Source organism: Plectropomus leopardus, chromosome 14 (assembly GCF_026936395.1).
Source record: "Plectropomus leopardus strain MGB_pleo_1.0 chromosome 14, ASM2693639v1, whole genome shotgun sequence".
NCBI lineage: Eukaryota > Metazoa > Chordata > Actinopteri > Perciformes > Serranidae > Plectropomus > Plectropomus leopardus.
This window is the reverse complement of record NC_142189.1, coordinates 9,302,018-9,309,211: the sequence shown is the minus strand read 5'-3', so window position 1 is coordinate 9,309,211 and position 7,194 is coordinate 9,302,018. Positions and strand designations below refer to the sequence as shown.

At 40.8% G+C, this 7,194-nt stretch overlaps 1 long non-coding RNA gene across 1 annotated transcript; it reads right to left on the bottom strand.

Moving 5' to 3' along the window:
• Positions 1 to 1,585: 1,585 nt before the first annotated feature.
• LOC148187421 (uncharacterized) lies at positions 1,586 to 6,407 on the bottom strand. The gene is made up of 2 exons (XR_015778680.1): positions 6,216 to 6,407; positions 1,586 to 2,658 (listed from the first exon to the last, which is right to left on the bottom strand). It is a non-coding gene; the product is annotated as an uncharacterized LOC148187421 (long non-coding RNA).
• Positions 6,408 to 7,194: the final 787 nt, after the last annotated feature.

Sequence of the window (7,194 nt, the reverse complement as noted above, 5' to 3'; positions counted from 1 at the left end):
TTCATTAAACCAAGAATCTCGTCTGCAATTTTATCAACCGATATCGTTAACCCTTTGAAACCTGCTTTTCTTGTGCTGCTTTCAGGCCGCTTTCACAAGCAATTAAACCTTTGAACCTTGAGCAAATTGACGCACTTTCTTTCAAAAACATTGGGAAAAAGGAAATTAGCAACCTGGTAAGAAATGTCCCCAAATTGCAATAAATTAGTAGATTTAGAAAATCATTGTTTTCTAAAGTTAGAGTAAGAACTAACATGATTACATATAACAAATAATTTTGTTGAATTATTTTAATTTTTATGCACGTAAGTCTTGTTTGTTTGTTTGTTTGTTTGTTTATACTTTCTTTTTCTTTTTTCTTAATTTTTTTCAAAATTAATTTTCTTGTACTTTTTACTTATGTCTTGTTAATTTTTGTTAATTTCTTTTTCAGTTGCTCTTTGCTTTTTTTCTGTGTTTTTGAAAGAAACCAAGCCAATTTGCTCAGGTTCCAAAGGGTTAAAAAGAGTTATGACATGGATGACATGGATGGACGGACAGGTGGACAGATTGACAGAAATTTTATGTCTGTCAAGGCTCAAAAATATACAAGCATCATTTTAAGAAGTTGACAGTTTTTTTTGTTTTTTTTATAAATGGTGGGTTGTTAATGCTGTGACAGAGTTATTTCTCAACCAGCATCAAACTGAAACAGTGTTTTTTGGTTTGAGTGTATTTAATGATGTGATTGTGGTGATAAAAAATGCTTTTCTTTCCTCAACAAATAAATGAATCACAGTCAGAATTTTTGACTGCGAGCAAAACACGTAACTCATGTTTGCCTTTGTCAAGAACAATCACCTCCAGACATTCAAATCCCTTTAGCGTTAGAATATTTCTTTCATGCTCTAAACAAGTGCTAGATGAGTAATTTTTGGAAGGGATGACGTTGAATTCGAAGCACAGCTCTCACAGTCCGTAAATGTTTTAATTACGAAGCACAAACACATGCAGACACAGTCATAACAGTCCATATTTGCAATGTTAAAGCAACATCTGCCTTTTACAGCGCCTCACGTCATTATCTGCAGGTCTGACTCGTGCTTACTGACATATGAAGCCTTTGGTGCCAGAAAAACACCTTGCACCTTCCTGTTTATTTCTTTTTCTATCTTCATCTTCCTCTCTTCTCTTTCTCAGCCCCCTGCTGCTCCTCTCTCACATCCGTCAGTGATTTAATGATTATAGAAAGGGAATGAGGGCATTGTGGGAAGGAGTGCAGGACGTGGACACCCTGGCCCAGATGTTTTTCTGGCTGCTGAGGTGTGTTAGTCGTCTTTAGCCCTCTGAGAGCTGCACATGCAGGGCTGCTGGTGGAGCTGGTCTCCATGACCAAGTTAGGCAAAGGAAAGTCCAAGAGGTCCCTCCCCGGTGTCATTATCTGCTGCACCGAGGGGGCAGCTCTGACTCTGATGATATCCTTAATATTTATGATGTGACAGTCATAGTGGAAAGTAAATAAGTACATTTACTCAGTTGCTGAACTTGAGTATTTCCATTTTCTGCCACTTTATGTTTCTGCTCCACTACATTTAGGAGGCAAATCTTGTACTTATTACTCCATCACATTTATTTGACAGCTTTAGTCACATTGCACATTTAGATTATTGAAACAGAACAGAATTACCCCCACCTTTATCAGCTGCAACATTACAATAATGTACATATTATTATATCAATAATTATGATACAATATTATAACAAACATTATTCTGAAATAGGCTGTACTGCATGATGGGTAGTTTTACTTTTGGTGCTTTAAAACTGGGGTAGGCACTTTTATTTTGGTGTCACTGGGCTAAAATCCCACAATAAACTTTGATCTTATTGTAATTCAGGTGGTTTAGAGAAAACTTGACTTCTGTTCCTCCTATTAGCTCAGTTTCTGGCTTTAGAAAATACAGCTCATTATGCAATACTCGGGCCAATCACAGGTCACTTCAGAGGGAGAGCGTTCCTATTGGCTGATCTACAAATGTAGATTTGTGTGCACGTCACTCAAGACCTGATTCAATGGCACAAAAAGTTGCTATTTCAGCATGGGTGACAGTCTCCTACACTGTAAAGCAACCAAAAAAAGGCAAACAGACTTATCAAAGAGAGAGCCTTAAAATGTGTCTGTCAATAAACACATTAAAACAATCAATGTCAATATCACTGAAGCCTTTTAGAGATGGAGGAAAATATCCTTAACAGTTGAGTCTTCTGCTACCCGGAGCCAAAGGCTTAGTTAGTGAGTAAGTAAAGCTTTATTTATATAGCACTTTTTAAAACTACTATATGGAAACAAAACAAACAAATAAAAACATAACATATGGTGGTAGGCTTGCCTATATAGTTGGGTTTTAGTAGACGCTTAACAAGTCAAAGGACTCTGCAAATCTGATGGACTGGGGAAAATTGTTCCAGTTACAGTTGCTGCTTCAAGTTTACTTTTATGTTGATAACTCGAGCTTCGAATCACAGTGTGTCCTCTGCCTCACTTTCCACCTCTCCAGACCACCTCGCCAGGAGGAGAGCAGGCGGCAGCTCGAGGGATGGAGCCCCAGTCAGTGACTGCAGCAACCCGAATCCAACCAGTGCAAACTGCAGCTCCGGAGAACGGACAGACCCGACTCCCTGCAAGAGCAGCAGACTTTCAGTTGCTGCCGTTACACAGGTAAGACTCCGTGTTGCCACTCTCCACCAGCACGCTGTGACTCCTGTTGCTGGGGCTTCGCGCAGGCTGAATTTGAGCCCCCATAGCCACCGACAAAAGGTCTGTCTTCCAAGCTGTTGCCTACTCTCCTCCCCAAAAAGCAGTCCACGGCAGAGTGAGGTGGCTGGCTAGCTGATTGTTGTCTCAATCAGTGAACAGAGAGGGAGAGCAGGACAAGATGGAGCAAATTGTGCGTAAATGTACTATAAAACAGGACTAAACAAATCAAGAATGGAAACACTGGGCTACTATATGAAATGTGTGTGTATGCCCCTGGCTGTCAGGTGGAGGGGCTTAGGACAGAGAGGGGAGACCTGCAGAACAAGGGTGTGTTTTTTAATGTCTGACATTTTTGTTTTTGTTGTTCTTTTTGCCTTTTCTAGATTTCTCCCTTCACCAGCTTTAGGTAGGTTGTACTTCTTCTGAAGTATTATTTTTAATGCAGGACTGTTCCAGAGTATCTCTACAGTGTGGTATTGCTACTTTACCTCGAGCAAAAGATCTGACATGACATGACTTCTGTCAGCTTTGTGTAACAGTAACTCCGGATTTCTTACAACTTTTTCTGACCTCCCTCGGTAATCACCTTTTGTGATTACTCATGACGTCATAGAGGTGAGCTTGTCTAATCTTTACAAAACGACGTGCGGCTCTGAATAGACAATGGTGAAATAGCGGTTTGACGTTCTGGGGCAATACATCTGAAAAAAAGAAACATTACAAGCTTCCTCGTGCACTTCCTTTTGATACCATAGCTGCTGGGTATTTTTCCACTCACACCGAATAACCATATATCAAGTTTCAGGTGCACATGCAACCGCACACGTGCACCTACACTGTGACATGACATGAAGAGATGAGTTATATCTTTGTGTTGTTTTGCAGTCGTGTGGAAAACCAAAAATAGTCAGTTGGGGGATTACTTTGTTTCCCCCTCAAAAAAACATCTGTAATGGACAACAGACTTTCTAATCAGCTCGAAGAGAGGAAGCCAACTGGAATAAAAACATGACTCGACTCCCACCAAGCTGTGACCACTGTCCCAGAGGCACGACTGTAGGAAACCCAAACACTGTGATCATATTCTTGTAATCATTTGTTAGCTGTGTGCTTTGCTGTGGGATTAGCGTGTCTTGAGAACACAAGATTTGAATATTTTCTCAAACAAGAAGAAGGATGGATGGAGACAGCATGTATTTTACTGTAATTCAACTTCACTAACAGATGTACTGTACCCCCCCCCCCCCGACTTTCAATCCACCACCTTAAAGTTAAAGAAATCAGAGCAGAATCTAAATAGCTCATTGACACGTCAACTTTACCACCTGTGGTTAATGTATTATACACTGTATGCTTTTGCACTCAAGCAGCAGCTTCCGGGGCTGAAAAATGAAGCTATTCCTTGAATAGCCATTAGAGGCTGACTCCAGAAGCGTGTCAAAGTATGTCAAAGGTGTGAAATGCAGCACAGGGCCGAGGTTAGAATCGAGCGCACAGCTGCTGCAGCGACCGCATAGCCTCCTTACATGGGGTGCCCACTCTACCAACTGAGCTACTCGATGCCCCATTTAAGTTAATTGTTATGTTTTAGCTTACTAAAAAAAGTCTTGTTCAGCATTTGGCCGTACTAAAAGATCTTCTACGGAGTTTGATGCTCAGTTTTTCTGGTAAATAGATTTTTTCTTTAATCACAATTAATCATAGACTGTAAATGTGCTGTGTTGATGAAGCTCCCAGAAACAGCACTCTGCTTTGATGACAATTTTTGTAGTGGCCAAACGTGGAATTACAACTTCTACGTCCATCTCAAGATGCTATAGAGAACCCCAATAATGAGTCCTAAAACCTGGAAATTCATTAGCATTTCAGCACCTCCAGTTTCCTCGTCTTAAAGTCGGTGGGTCTTTTTTGAAGGGGTTTTTGGTTAGAAGCCTGAAATAAGGTTTGTGGTTAACACAAGCTTAACAGAACACAGCCTTTACAGTCTAGTTGTTTTTTTTCAATGTGACCGTGATGTAGTTTATTTATAGCCTAACATTAGCTTTTTACTTCTAGCAATTGCATTTAGGCTTCAAAAATCCTCCCCAAATCTCTTACTTAGTTCACGATTAACTTCGGTAGAGCAGAGACTATTTCAAGATTTCTGGCTGTTATTAGGTGGTATAACATAGCCTACTCGTATCCTGCAGCAGGGAAGCCATGTTCTTCTTCTCCTTTTGACCAGTGGAAATGGAAACCAGCTGTCCACATGGTTCAGGTGCAGGTAAACCAGTAAAAATAGACTCTCCACATGTGCACACGAGGTCTGGAGGTGGAGGGGGGATTAAGGAGAAAATGAAATACCTCATGTTTAAATTTAGCAATCGGTATATTGAAAGTTTTATTGAGATTGACGTATTTATGTCTGCACCTTGAACACCCAGAGTACAAGCTGGGACTCGAGGAGGAACTTCTAAATCAGTTATGATTTTTCATTTAGAGATTGTATTTACTTCACTCCAACACAGATTTTTGTCATTTTAGGAATGCTTTTTTCCTTCTCACACGAATTAAGTCAAGCCAATCTCAGAATTATTTCTCATGAAACTGGTGACTCACTCATTAGATTTGCATGTTTAAGTGTAGGGTATTGTTGTAGGTGCCTGACGTCATGGAAGAAGATGTGCAGTTTACTCCTTGTTTATGTAGTAATCACAGAGTTGACTAGATAAAGCTGCACGCTGCTCAGTTTGTTGTGTCCTGCTGTGTTGCTGGTTTGAAGTGGTGCAGATGGAAGATGTTTGTGTCGTGTTTTGTGTAAAACCTCATGTCTTCATGGTTTGGTTTAACATGTCTGGTGTCTGCCTCACTCTCTCTGCTCCGTACTTTAGTTCTCTACACCTCTTCTAAAAAGTCTGAGACAAAATGCGACATCAAGTGGTTTTCTGGATTCAAACCTTAAAAATGTCAAAGATAAACTCAAAACATCAGCATGCACCCACGCACGTCTTGCAGCCATCAAGAATTGAGTATTGAGAAAGTTCAGAAACCACTTCCCCATTTTTTTTTCTTTTCTTTGCAAAAATGGCATTAATTCAACACAGGCCCGAGCTGCTCGTACGTTGCGCCAAAGTGTCAAAGTGCTGGATGACTCAGATCAGCATAATGTCTCCTTCCTGCATGTCTGCAGAGGTTGTTTTTAGTTTAGTTTGTGCTGAAGTAGTTTAATGAAAAGTGGTTTAAACGCTTGAACATATTTTTTCTTATTTTCTCATAAAGTTGTGTAAACTTTAGATTTTCATGAATGACCAATACATCCCATTTGGAGAAAATCCACTTTTTTTTTCTTTTGAGTTTTTCTTTAGGCCTCTTTCGGGAAATGCAGCTGATGATTCATGATTTTCAAACACAGCTCTCTCTCTCTCTCTCTCCGTCTCTCTCTCCGTCTCTCTCTCACTCCCAGCATGAAAAATATATGACACAGATATATGACACATACTTGTCCTTCTCCTCCTTGGTTTCTGGTCTTACTTTGGTTGCGGAAAGCGGATTCATCAAGACAGGCAGGGGCCCCATGATCTCCTCCGTCAAGCCCCTCTCCTCTCTTGCTCACTAACCCCAAACTCCTGTCAATGGTTTCCAGCTGGCCGTGGTGTGGCGGTTCTCCTGGGAGAGGAGGGAGAGGAGGAGCACTCAGCTGGCTCGAGGCTCTGACTTGCACACCATCCAAGAGCCCCCTCCTCCACTCCCACTCCCCTGACCTAACCCCACCCCCCTCTTTATTTGTTTAATTTGTGGAAAAACCCATAAACATTTGTGTATGATTTGTGGAAAGCGTCTGACGGGAGTGTGCGAGCGGGACGGCTGTGTATTTTTGTAGTCAAAGTTTCACATGCTGATTGTGTCTGATGTCTGCAATGACACGCTGAGCTATAGAGGCAAGTTAGCATGGAGCAATTATTTGGTCGTCAACATGTGTTTGGTGACGCAACTGCTGAGAGGGTTAACTTAAGGGGGTTTAAAGGGGTGTATGCGCTTAGAGACACTCACTTTATGTCTTTCATGTTATCTTGATGAGTGCAGCACTTTGGTCTGGTGGTGAGGAACTAAATATAGCTGAGAGCAGTTCAATAGCAGGGCACTGCTTTCGTCAACTTGGGTAAATATTTCTCTTTTGGCAAGTTGTGCTCTCCAAACCTCGCTTTTTCCTGAACATTCAGCAGAAAAATCGAAGAGAGCTCAAACTGAGCTTTGGGTCATGGCTACAGGTGGGCTGGATTTAGGAATTGGTTATTTAAAGGGTAGAGATAAAACCAGAGCACATGACGGTTTAATAACAAACCAAATGTTTAACCCTTTGAAACCTGAACAAATTGGGTCGATTTCTCTTAAAAACACAAAAAGAGGGTATGAGTTACAAGAAAATTACCTGAAATTTAGCACACACAAAAAGAAATGAAACAAGTAAAAAACAAAAC